The sequence below is a fragment of the Plectropomus leopardus genome, chromosome 4 (assembly GCF_008729295.1).
Source record: "Plectropomus leopardus isolate mb chromosome 4, YSFRI_Pleo_2.0, whole genome shotgun sequence".
Lineage (NCBI taxonomy): Eukaryota > Metazoa > Chordata > Actinopteri > Perciformes > Serranidae > Plectropomus > Plectropomus leopardus.
In genome coordinates this window covers 29,816,447-29,830,694 of record NC_056466.1, presented here as the reverse complement: position 1 = coordinate 29,830,694, position 14,248 = coordinate 29,816,447, and the positions used below count along the sequence as shown (strand labels likewise).

General features: G+C 39.7%; 1 protein-coding gene across 1 annotated transcript in view; it reads right to left on the bottom strand.

Moving 5' to 3' along the window:
- Positions 1-14,248, bottom strand: part of LOC121941968 (activating transcription factor 7 interacting protein) — a 36,016-nt gene that overhangs the window by 11,281 nt on the left and 10,487 nt on the right. The window contains exon 2 of the mRNA XM_042485019.1: positions 858-909. The gene's annotated coding sequence lies outside the window, so the exon portion shown is untranslated. The remainder of the gene's footprint in view (positions 1-857; positions 910-14,248) is intronic.

Genomic DNA, 14,248 nt, shown 5'->3' with positions numbered 1-14,248 from the left:
GCACAGTCTCTTCCGCTTATGAACCTGTCCTGGACGTTACGCACTGCATAGTAAAGAAATGGCTGCAAAGTTTCAGAGCAAACACTAGAGGTCACTGTAGAGCCCTATGGCTTTCCTGTTTGCTCTTTTCTAGAGGGTTCTTCTTTCACTGAGATCTGCATACCAAACTGCTCGGTTCCCCAACATCCTGTTTTTTTCTACTAAAATTTGACTCAGTATCCAAGCCAAATCAGAGAGATCCTTACTGCCTGATTGCACATTGCTCTATCTCTCCTGCAGTGACAACAGTGAAGGTGCAGCTCAGTAAGCCAGGAAGGCTTTTTCATGTCAGTCAGAAAAGCTCTAACTACTATGACCATTGCCCCTTAACTTAATTTTTCTGAGTAACCCATGGATTTCATGTTTACCTAAGTCCCGATCCAGAGAACAGAAATGACATTGAAGTTAACAGCAGCAACCCAACCTTCCTCCCATCCCCCCGCATTCCTATTGGTTCAGCTCTCAGCGAATGAGAGCGGTCAGATCGAGGCTGTGTTGGCAGCAGTAAAGAGGTTATGCAAAACCTGAAGGATTTTCCGTACATAGTTCTGATTGTTGCACACATTGTGGTTTTGAGGCTAGTTATTCTATTTAACATGTATTCATTTCATGTATCATAATTTTATATGAATACATAAATAGGATGATTTCATGTTCTTTTTAGGGAGTCAGACAAAATTAGAAATGCATTAAATCTGTGTGCTGCAGGAGATTGTGCTTAGCTGCAGTAAAATTCTCATTTTACATTCAGTAGCAAAGGAGAAATGCGTCATGATATGAAATTAAACCAATAATTAAATCATCTGTGAATAACTCACCTTCAGCCTGAAAGGTTCCTGGTCATGGATTGCCACTGAATCCTTCGACAACCTTGGAAAAAAACACAGATAGATTCCTTTTTAGTAAATATGTATTATTGCTTGAATTTCACAGGACAACATCAACTAAGCATGAAATCCACAGACCATAAAAATAAAAGTGTATCCCTAAATTTAGCTCCTCTGAGTTAAGCAGTCTATCTCCATCCCTTGAGCCGTAACTGAGCCATTGGCTTCAAAGGGAGATAATTATTTGTTGGGTCACTCCGAATTTCATCAAATTTTAAGTATAATTATATTGATGACAATGAAGTATATCCACATTTATTAAGAACTGATAGAGCACACATCTAGACACAAAAGGCTCGTACTTCATCAGGCAATGATATGATCCTGAGTGCCATATGTCATACGTTCTTTTATCATTTTTTTCCCGTTTTTTTCTGCTTTCATGTAATGTTTCTGCAATTTTTTTTAAACTGACATGATACCCTGATAAACTTGACGCCCATTCTTATACAGCATTACTACTTGGACCAAGCTTATTTTCAAATTAAAACTGATGTACAAGAAAATGTGTCAGCTGATTAATTTGCTACTTGCAGGCAAGACAGCAAGCAAAGGGATCCGAATTAGAGACGTGACATGCTAAACAATCACACAAAAAGGCGAAGAGGAAAAAGATTCAAAACAAGGAAAAAGTTTGTCAGAACCATGGAAAGGGAGAGGCAGGAAAGAGGCTTTCATACATTATCCCAACCCATGTACAAGTGAATGTGAGCTCAAGAGTGTGCAGCTACAGGGGTTCATTTTCCTGTTAAAATGTTGACTGCATTTCTGAGATCAGTCTGTCTGGTAACATATTTTTATTGTTAAAGCAAAATCAGTCAAATTCAGATGGCAAAGATTCTGTATGTAGCTAAAATTGTTGCTTTCAGCGCAGGAACAGAACACACAGCCAGTTATCATTCAAGTAACCTTTAAGATCCTATCTGGTGAGAGCAAGCCGCTCCAGTTTTACGCTGTAAAGCTGGTTAGCTTTACTGTGACTGCAGTGCTGACCTGCAGACTGCAGCTGACAGAGCCACCTGAAAAGACCTCGATCTCCAACAATGTTTAATTTAGCCATGTGTATTTTGCAGCTTGGCAGGTTGTCACGTGTACGTGGAAAAATGCAACTTGACTAAGAGACTGATCTGGGCCGAGTGTATACTTTACACTGTAAAGCTGAGCAGCACTCTGAGAGGCTGGCGCATACGCACAACACTGAAAGTCAGTCCTATTCTGCTTTCATATCTGCAATCAAAACTTCCTGCAATGATACAGTTCTGATTTTAAAAATAAGTGAGAATATATTTTTGCCATACTTTCTTGCTATTTAACCTAGGAGAAGCATCACGCAAAAAAGTCAGCATCAACAAATAATAAATAAATAAATAAAGAGCGGTGTAAGCTCACGATCACTGGTACACTTCACATTCCAATGTTATTGCACACTGCGCAGAGCACAATATCCCCCCTCCCCCATCAGACGGCCTCATTTACTGCGCCTGGATTCAGTGCAGAACTAAAATGGCCGTCAGCTCTGCTGTTTGCTGCCAGACTGAGCTCTCAATAGCTAGCTGAACTGGATTCTCTATCAGACATCAGAGTGCAGCACCACCCTGCTAAATAACTACTTTTTGTTCAGCCTGATGTTTCAGCAAGCTTTCAGAGTAAAAAAAAAAAAAGATTTCTTATTAAATTTAACAAAAATATGACTCAAGCCAAAATTAAAAATTTCAAAATGTTAATTTTACATTCATCCAATCTATCTAACTTTCATAATACATGCTACAGCTAATCCTCAGCCATTTTTCTGCACCGGTTCACTGTTTAAATAGATAGACAGTTATGGTTTAGGTAGCTTTTTGTATGGTTTACACATAATATGTACATTAACTATAAAACCACTGTGCTTAGTAAGAGAATTAATGTTTTTTTTCCCCCAGTTTCTAGAAAGCTCATAACCCATATTTGAAAACAGGGCTATCTTGAGCTAGGTCAGTGAGTGCACTGCTGAACGTGACTCGGAGAAATACAGGAAACAATCATAACACGTGTCAGATGAGTATGCACAAGCAGGGTGTGGCATTTGCTGCGTACCACTAGCTACTTGTGCTTTACCTCATGAGATAGGTTGACAAACTCATAGGCGCATCAGTTTCCTAAATGTATTCCAAAGCTTACACTAAGTGATGTCCCTGAGGTGAAGGTGCATGGCTCTGAATTTACACTATCATGCCGTTTCAGGCGAGTCACGATTGTTTTCTGCGATACTATCCCCTGACATTTGACTCAAAACATTTACAAGGCTTCCATTATTCCTCTGCCTTTCTGTTCAAAACAATCATGCATCTCATGTCACATTAAGATCCCATAGGATTGCATGTAACTGGAGTCAACAATCCAATATGCTCCGATTTCACTGCAAAAAAGAGAGGGCTTACATAACATCCAGCACATTTAAATAATTCATTTTAGATTCTTTAAATTATTTCTTGACTAGATTGTGTTTATTGTTATGGATTTGGTAACTAGGCTACCATACATAAGAGGGATCTTTTTCACGTATGCCCTTGTGTGACGCTGGAGGCATCAACAGCAGAAGAAAAGCAGAGATGTCCACCGTCTCTCTCTTGCTTTTGACAACTGCTTTTCTCCTAGTTGCAACATCGATGTCTGTTGTTGTTTCAGAACATTGCCTCTGCAAGCCACTGTTTCAACACCAGGTGACTAGCCATTGAGTTGCTGGTCAAATGTCATAAAGTTGCAGTGCCTCTGTCAAACTAGACACGCAAGTCTCTCCAACTTCAAATAATTAGAGAATAGGGTGACTGTGGAGTTAGTCCTGCTGCTGGAGGACCCAGCAAGAACCCTTGGCATTCCCACATCACAATAACATTGAAACAGTATCACACTACTGGTTCAAATTTGGGAAAATGCAACCATATTTCTGCAGTATGATATCTTGCTCATCATCAGTCAAAGCTGCTTGGAAGAAAATGGTAAAGTTAAGCATACACCAAAAATACAAGTCACTTCTTGTTGGGATACAGTGAATGGACAAGCATGTGCAGCTTGCCAAAGCATGTTGGCCCCCAAAGAAAAACATCCAGACTGTGACACACAGCTTCAATAAATGAAGTATAATTTATCCAAAATACCAGTTATTAATGGGTGACAAACTAGACAGGTACTGGTACAAATGAAAGCACTTTTTTAATGGATCAGTGACTGATGTGCAGATGTCAATCCATTTCAAAACCTTTGTTTGTTGAATCTTGCTGTGCTCTGGCTACACCAGCTTTCAGAAACGCATCATTAAACTCCATTAAAACACTGGAACTGGAACACTGACTGTGTGCGTCAGCAACCGGAGCAAGTAGAGGCAAAAAAAAAATAAAAATCAAGCACCATTTTGCAGGTGCACCATGGCTCTATCATGTTTGAAAACTGTATTTGCTTTGACTATTTGTCTGTGTCAGCAACAATGAGAGGATTCCTAAATCCTGTTCAAGGCATTTTGTCACAAAAGCGCACTCCAACGATATACACAACACCATATGACCCACCTGGGCCCTAATTAAATGAGTTGTGCTAACAGCTGAACTTCTATCTGAATGAATGTGATGCTATGGGTTTTATGTGCATCCAGACACTGTTGCATAAAGGAAAAACAAAAATAAAAAAATGAATGGCTGCCTTAGTGATTGTTAGCCTTTACACCTGTATGATATTTACAAAATTCACAAAATAAACAACTACAAATGCGACAGCTCTATAAAAACATACACATACATTAACTTGCAAGGGTGGAAACAGAAGATTCACGATTCAAGTAAACTTTCAGCACTGAGCCACAAGATGTGAGAGCAACAAACAATGTTTACAAAGAATGCGTACACCTGAAGTTGTGCACAGGGTTGCAGGCATGTATTTACTGACGTCAGCTGCATAAGTGAAACTTTGCTGCCAACACCCTGACATATGAAGCATGCCTGAAATGAACCCTTCATGTAAAAAAAAAACCCACAACAAACATAAACAAACAAACCAACCTTCTTGAACTAGCATAGCACCATCTACAAGTATCAAAAGCTAACCTTGAGAAGAGTGTGAAGCTGCAATGACAAAAACTGAGTTAGACCTCAATGACAGAGGGAAATGTTAAACATGCTTTAAAAACAAAGAAATGTGAACCTTTAGCAGGAGGTGTGGGATTGCGGCCTTCCATGTATTTGGTGGTTGTGGGAGCAGGCTGAGAGGCCAGCAGGAGAACATAAAAGGAAGGAGGAGGGGCTCACTTAGGACTAGTCCATCTTGTTTCCTGCAGGGGTATGTTCTAAAAAGGGTGTGTGGCCTACATGCCCCTATAATGGATATTAATTAAACCCTTTAAAAAGAATAGTCAGCTCAAAACTCCAGGCACAGCACTCTGCCATAAAATACACCCCAAAATAAAAAGCATTTTTTTTCTTACTGGTGACACCTAAAAAGTGCATGATATATTTAGAGATAACACAAATACATACCAATCAAATCTTGTGCCTACAACATTATAAAGTACAGCGTGGTGATTATTAATACCAACTCTAGCTAGCAGCGCACAGACAGAGGGGAAGTACACTGCACAGACTGTTGCTTAGCAACGCCCATCCCCCAACTCTAGCACAAACTAGTCCACAGTATGGAAATCTACAGCCAGCACGGACTGAACCATTATGACAAAGGGCAGGGGGGGGAAACTCCCCTAAATAAAATAACACCATAGGGAAAAAAAAGGTTAATGATAAAAAAGGGGTAAAGGACAACACACAGAAATACTACTGGAGTGCAGTTCTTGACCTTTATTGTTTTTTCAGGGTTCTCCAACATCTGGGTTAAAAGTTAAAGCTGTGTTTCAATCCATCATTCCTATGTAAATGTCTTTTCCTGGTGCTAAAATTGTTTATTTTCACAATAGTCACACAAAGATAAAATAGTAAAACCCTGAAAAAGCTGTAAATAAGCTCCCTCAGTGAAATGTGTATTGACTCCACTCGTCTGTCTGCTGACAGATTTTGTCTGAAATGCGACATGGTCACTCGTGGTACTATGTGCAATAAACTGAGCACTCGCTGAGCAGAGTGTCATGTTAGCCTCAACCTAAAACTATCCCTCTAAAGACTGACCACTGCGGACCACAGAGCTTACCCAGGATGCAATATAATCTCACATATCAGCACTCTTATAGATCACGCTAAGGGCTAACTGGATTCTGCTGTTAGTTAAACAGCTGAAAAGAAAATATCTAATGAGGGGGTTTAATAATATCAATAACAGCTCAGTCTGACAAGCCTGGTTATCAGGCCTTAGAATTTCATCACAGAATTCATCTGACAGTTAGCAACACTATCTAACTATAACTAGTTAAACTCCATATAAGTAAAATGAGGACTGACGGCACTTTTTTTTTTTAGTGGTGAGGAAACCCACTGTATCTCAGATATTTCCAACAAGAACTGCAGAAAATGAGTGACTTTGATGGTTTTACAGTTTTGCTTTTATGTTATATTTCTTAAAACAGCACAAACCCACATCCTCCTTTATCCTCCAAAACCATCCCACTACACTTTCCCACTTCTTCCATGAATGCTTCTCTCTATCTCCACTGTTACCCTTACAAAAAAACAACACAGGCTTGGGAGAATGTCTATTTTAACTTTCTGAATGCAAAAAGTAGCCTCAATGGGGAATGAAAATTAATTTGATTGGACAAAACAAAGATTTTGCAATATCCTTTCAAGCAGCTCCCGCTCCCAATCCTGCAGAGCCAGTTTTAATGGGAATAAACTGGATGAAAAGAGAACAAAAAAAAAAACCTTCTATGTTAAAAAAAAAAAAATCTGATGGAAAACATATTTGTAAAATTTTGGAAAGATACCCTTTGAAGATGAGGACTTGAGAGACTGGTGCCATCCATTAGAAACGAGACTGATAACTAGTTGATGTCATCAGTGGACCACATGACTAAAAAGCCAAAAAAAAAGTTCAAACGGTCAAACCAAACAGGATATTTCTTTTAAGCAGCTTTTCCCTCTTAAAGGCCCATCTTTGGTAACAGTGACCAACCAAATAGCAGAAAACCTCCTCTTAAATATGCCATCAAACAATAACCAGTCAAACATATACAAAACAAATGAGGCCACTTTTAACATGACAAAGCAGCACAACGTGCACTTTAGTCAAGGCCTAGCTAGCGGCGCAGAGCCAGCGCTAAATTGCACACCCACAGCACAGTCAACGTAGAGGCAGCTGCACCCACCCTCCCCCATCTCTGTCTGTCTCTGAGCCATACACACACACACACACACACACACACACACACACACTCTCTCTCTGTCTTTCTCTCTCTCAGCTCTCCAAGTCAACATGGACTGAACCATTCTGAGAGGGGGGAAAGTGAGCAAGTGGGGGTGGTGCGTTAAAAACAAAAGAGATAAAAGGAAGTATGCAAGTAACAGAACAGTCAAAGTGCAGTTACAGGTTTTTTTCTTGTGTTTTCACGCATATAGTGAAATACTATTGCTAGTTTTATTTCGCTGAGATTTATTTGAATGGTTCCTTAAAACAAGTTGATATAACACAAAATAAGCACTTTTCTCAGAAACATGAACGCTATCTCTTACAGTAAACTAAAGTCACCGCATCAGAGATTGAAAGATCATCTCAGTAAAATCTCTACCAAGTATTTCTTTTTTTTTTTTTTTTTTTTTTTGTTTCGTATTTTCCATTTACAGGCAAGAAACATCGCTTTTTAGCTACAGAGTGTCATGCTAGCTGCGCACAGCAAGAAAGTGAAGCACAGCATGACACATAAGCAGCCTCTATCCGCCCAGCCTCTCCCACAGCAGGGAGGGCTGCTGTCACAGGCCGAACCATTCCAGCACGGGGGTGCTTCCTCACTGAAGAGGAACAAAGAACATCCACACAAAAACTGAAAAAAAAAATAGCCTATTTTGTGCATAGTTACTTCTCTTTTTGTTTACACTAATGGATTTTTCACAAAAAACATTTATCTAAAGTCATTTCCTGATTTGACAAATTGAGACTCAAAACAGAGAAAGGTTATGTTAATGAAGTTGTATTTTGGAGATGTAACTGTAAAATGACAATAAACTTTCATCTGCAACCTTCACCTGTGTTTATCAAAAGCCCTGTTGTGAGAGTAAATAAAACCTTGCCGTGCGTTGCCCAGCCCCCCTTTCTGCTACTGCAGAAACACAAAATGGCCACCAGTGCTGCTGCGAGCAGCATGCTGAGCACAGGCTGGAGCAGCTCATATGACAAACCCCGCCTCCTAAAAAAAAAAAAAAAAAAAAAAAAGTACTGTATCTGCAGAAATCTCCATACTCATACATTGATCTTGAGGGAAAACTGAGCAGAAAGTTACCTCTAAAACAGCCAATGTGATTTCATGATTTCAAATCATGCTATCTCTACATGTGCCTGTGGCCACCTCGACACCCTGGTGTAGAGTTTCACTGTTGCTGCAAAGAGCCCACGTCTTGTGCTCACTGTTCAGCAAAAACCCTAAGCTATATGATTAAAGAGTCAACAAAAACCAATTACTTCCATTTTCTCACCTCACATGAGTTCAGAGTCATATTGCTATATGTTTCATGAATCTAAGTCGAGATGGCTGGATGGTGAAACAATGCTTTTTCTCCATGCGGCTGTAGTTAGTGCTTCAGCCACTATGCCAGTAAACCTGACACTTAGCTGTCCTCAACTGTCAGTCACACAGGATGCTGTCGGTCTGAAATTAAAAAAAAAAAAAATTCTTAACGCCAATTAGTTTTAGACATTTTCTATGGAGGCTATATACTGAGTGAGGGGGAAAAAAATATGTCGCCAGTGAGAGCAGAGCCAGCATTCCAACATTACTGCGCACAGTGCGCAGTCTTCCCCTCCCCCATGCTCTCCGCCTGCATCTGGATCCACTGAAACTCAAAATGGCCACCTGGTCTGCTGTGCGCAGCCACACAGAGCCCTTAGAGCCTGCTATATCTAGCACACCATCTTATCATGTTGCGGCAGCAGCATGTCATAGTATTTCCTATGTGCCTAATTCTCACCAAAACATTTAAATCCTGTTGCTAGACCTAAAATATTTAGCTAAATAAAATTTCGCACTATTCTAAAGCAGGTAGCCTACTTATGAGGCTGTTACACCTACCTGAGCTTCATCCTTTTTGAACTGTTTGCAAAGATCAACTTGTGCATCATCACATTTATTTGCTTTATAAACTGTTAAAAAAAAAACTGCTTGCATTTTCAATTTGGAACATTGAATCTGAATAATAATTGTTATACTGACATATTTGATTTGAGCATCGGCTGTTCATGCTGCTTCTCGAGACATGCTCAAAAACATGATTACGGTCACACTAGTCTCCGTTGATATTCCCTCGCTACATTATTTAACCAGACACCTCTTGGCTACAAGCAGTGATTGTGTAATCAGGAGTCTGGGTAATGTAGTTTCAGTCCAAACACACGTATGTCAGGTGGAAACTCTAAACTGCACGGAGGTGTGAAAGTGAGTGTGCATGTGTTTCTCTGTATAGATGCTGGCTTTATGATGGACTGACAAACCCTGCCTCTCACCCGGTGTATGCAGGGAGAGGCTCCAGTCTCCAGGGTAAGCGGGGCTGGGGTAAGAGGCACAGAGTGCTTTAAAGGACGCACTGAAATGGGAAATCCCACAAGTAGCACAAATGAAGAATTTAAAACTGTAAAAGGAATAAATAGATACAGTTTTGTTGTTGTAACTTAATGATATTACAGTATTTCAAGGCGGTACATAAAAAAGGTACTTTGCAGGAGAGGAAAATTCATTAAGTAGACGTAATCTCTCATGACTTTTAAGAAGAGATTAATTTACAGGATTTTAACTTTGATAATACATTCAAGACATGCTAACAATTGTCGATAGCGCAGGCTGTCCGAGACCTCCTTTACAACCTTTGGATTGACCGCAAAAAGTAGGCCACAGCTGTTACCCACAACCCACATTTAAAATTCATTGAGAGTCCATCGGCCAAACCACTATCAGAGGTGGTCAGGGACATACTGTGACCACAGTGAAAGTGTAAATGCAATTGCGTTTTTAACCCATGCATATGTGAGCAGAGATAGGCAATCGTGTGCAATTGTTCCAAACCAGCCATGTAGCAGCCATTAGCAAGTTAGAAAGCTAAGAGTTTGACAAGAAAAACAAACAAACAAGATAGCAACGGATAACTAAGACACAGACGGATGGAGTCAAGACGAGAACGAGTGTCTGCTTTAAATTTGGTCTGACAGAAGTAAAACCAGAATTTGGCATTTATATCATAACTGAGGCATTTATGAAGCAGCTAAGCAAATAGTGGAAAATGACTGCAACCAATCCTGGCACCAGGCTTTGAATCCAATTTTACAGAGGCCAAAAGTGTAAATTCAAGTCCGTCATTTGATGCCATGGGGCCCAAAACACTTTTTCTTATTAACTTGCATTGGGAAAGAGACGTAAATCAGTTGATACATTTTTCTGGGCACCAAAACCCCCGTGAAATCACATGTTTAAATATCAGGATTTGATTAGTTAGGTCTGATAACATTTGGAAAGTCTACAAGAGCCACAATATTAAATCATTTTATCCCCACTCAAATTAACTGAGCGCTAAACTGGAACACTTGAGTGCATAGGCTCTATGAGCACTATGGTACTTTCAGACCAGGGAAATAGAGCGTTTTTGTTGCTTCCAGCGTGACTGCGCAGCTTTTATAGGAATGAATGGGGTTATGCCAAGCCCCTGGAAGTATTTTACATAGAGGCCAAAAGTGGAATTACACCACCCGGGTTTGGTCATTTGATGCCTACGGGCCCAGAAAGACTTTTTCTAATTGACTTACACTGGGAAAGAGACGTCTGTAAATCAGTGGATATTTTTTTGTGGGCATCAAAACCCCTGCAGCACTACTCATTTCACTATCCAGTTTGACAACATTTGGAAGTCTAACAGAGCTGCAAGGACCACCATTCAAGCTAGCGAAGCATTAAATCTGAAGTCAGTCGTTCTGGCAGTGGAAGTCGTGCACTCGGGCACACTTGGCCCGTCTCAGCCATCGTAAGTCTCTAGTGCACATGCCTCATGGGTCTGTAAATCCGGGTATTTTATACCCGGAAAAAGAGCTTTTTTGCTTCATGCACCAATGAGCAGCTCTCATAGGAATAAACGGGTCCCCGCCTCCATGGCTTTATCCAGATTTTCTTTTATACATCCATGGGTTATACCTCCAATGCTGTATCCAGGTTTTTTAATGTATTCATGATCTAAATCAGATCTATATGTGGACACTGGAGACACATATTATTACCCAGATTAAATGTAATCTGATTAAATAAAATCTAGATACAATCTGGATACGAGGCAGATTGTTAATGCAAGATGTAAGGTCTGCTGGTTTATTCACACTGTATGTGAAGCGAGCATTTCTTGCGGCGAGATTACATAGAGGTCAATGCAAATAATGCAAAAGACAAAAATTTACAGCGGGTGACATACACAAGCAAAGTTCATGCTATTCATGTATTTGCATTGGTTGAAAATTTTTAACTTACGCATATCACACTGGGCAATGTAAACATACATAGTTTGTTTGCTCCCGTAAGTTGAAATGTTTTTTTTAATAAAAAATAAATAAATTGAAATTCTTCAACTTGTGTGAAAAATGTGCATGATGCAGTGATGCAGATGCCGTCAGCGCTGAGATTCTCCCAATGTCACAAGGAATTAGCAATGGAGGACAAACTTATTGTCGCCGTCTGTGGACACACAGAGCTCTACGATTCAACGCACAGAGAAAAAAAGCTAAAAAAGAAGATTTATTCCTGCTATGGGTTGTACTTTAGTACAAACCAAGCTAGCCATTAGCTGCAATCCCCATTTAATTCAAACACACCGGCAGCTGTTTTAGCACGAATGACTTGAGGCAAAAATGCGTTGGGTGTGAACACAGCATTAGCCAGTCATTAATAATTAACACACACGTGCATAAAGAAAACTGCCTTGCAAAATAATTACTAATCATACATTTGAAGTGTTATCGCTTTCATTTCATTTGCTCACATTGCACTTCAAATTAATCTCACTCATGGCATGCAGAAAACTTATGATTTATGACCTATGACTCATTATTAATAACATAATTCCAATATCACCAACTGCTTCCCTATATGATCACACAGTTTTCTTTTTGCTGCTTTACAACAATCAGGGAATCAGATGGTAGTGTTATTCTTTTTCTTTATATATATTATTTTTCTTGGCAAATCGAGGACATAAACCACACTTAACTCAAAACTTTGAGTTATACTAAGCAGCAGCTGATTATTGATCTTTCCTGTGACATTGCTTCATGAATGTCTACTTGTTTCCCACTTTCCATCCAAGCTGGATTTTTCCCCCCTTAAATGTTAAAGTCAACAATGTGTTTTTGCAGCTACATTAGTTAGTCTGCTGCCTTCACTGTTGGATTGTGTGAAATCAAATGGTACTGTATGCATAGAAACAACAAATAGACAGGATGTAAGGGTGAATAATTCAAACATGCCAAAAATACCACTGTCAAAGAAAAATTATATCAAAACATGAATGACCTGTTCAGCAATAGTGTGAAGGCACTGCTTCTTAGGCTACCATTGCCCAAACATTGTACGCGTGATTTCTTTTGAGTTTTTTTTTCTCTTCTTTTGATTAAGTGGAGACTAGCAAGAGCTGGAAAGAAGGAAAAGAGGGAAGAAAAATAGGGAGGGGGTGGAGGCGGGCAAAACCAAGAGTTTCCATGAGAATCAAGCAAGCACATGGTGATTATTCTTTAGCCATGCGCCACTGGGGGAAGCTCCTATCAGGGCTTAAAAAAGAGCCAATGAAGGTTGATTGCCATACCAAAGAATAAAAAACACACACCAGGCATAAATTTAAGTAAGCTAGGTAACCTTGGTAATAATAATACCCTTGGTTAACTGCAAAACTGAAATAGCTGCATGCAGTTACTCCCTCCTTTCTCTGGTAAAACTCTGATAACCTAAATATGTCATTTGGAGTGACTAGTGTTAAAACCAGATCGCATAAGCTATAGCTAGCACCACACAGTCAGAGCTGAAGTCCTCAGCCTTGCACAGAGCGCCAACTCCCCTCCCCCATACCAGCAGTCTGCTCCAGTCTGGAGTTTTACAGCCGAGCATGGACTAAACCATTGCAGCAGAAGGGTGTTTTCACTAACAAGGGAGGGAGCTAGAGAGGTGAAGGATAAATTCAATTCCCTCTCTATGTTTTTATGTCTGTATTTGAAGTTAGAAACTGAATTAGCCTATGTTGAACATGAAAACACTCTTGATGGATTCTAGTTCTCCTTAATTTGTAGAAAAAACTGTCCCTGACAGAGCAACTCATTCTCCTTGAGCTATTCGATCAAATTTTATTTCTGTCTCTGCAGCAACAACACCTCCTCTTTATGTCTAAACCTGGCACATTTCTCAGAAGTCGAGGCAAAATTTATATTGTTTTCGTGGAAGGATAAATCCAACGCTTTAAACATCTGTTTCCCTATCTGCCCGAAACACTCATTTGAGAATGAGTAAAAAGTAGCTATGAGAAAAATACAGACTGTTTTCTGTGAAAAACTGACATAACAAACAGCTATTTCCTCATCTTAATGATTTGAATTCGTCGACAAGCTAGCTACCCGACACCTTCCCCACCCCCACTCCTTTCCCTTTGATAGATTGCTTGCAGTGAATGCTACAGCACAAAATGGCTGCTGCACACAGCTAGAGCAGGAGAGCCCCTCTAATCATGAACACAGCTGACTGACTGCACTCTGTTTCTCTCTTCAGTTAGAAATACTGCTGCTTTTCTCGCAGCTGGTTTGTCCGCTTTAGGTTTTTGATTTCTTTTGATCTGCAAGGGGTTACATAATTTCTAATCTTGTATTCAGCCTGAAATAGTCATTTTTATCATGTTACTTTACATCTCTGTATTACCATCACATTTTACATAATGACAACAATACTCATTATTATTACAAAAGATTAACACAATTTTGAATATTTCAAACAATTTCAGTGTGGCCTTTCAGTTACATTTGTGACATTTTTTTTAAACGCAGTTCCTTTAATGGCTACATCACTGGTTAGCTAGGCTGCGCAAGAACAGTCGCTTTAGACACCACTAACAAAACTAATCCATAAGACTGAATTTAGTATGACTGAGTTTCTTGTGGTTTTAAATGTATCACTAGGTAAGTTTCTCGCAAAAGAA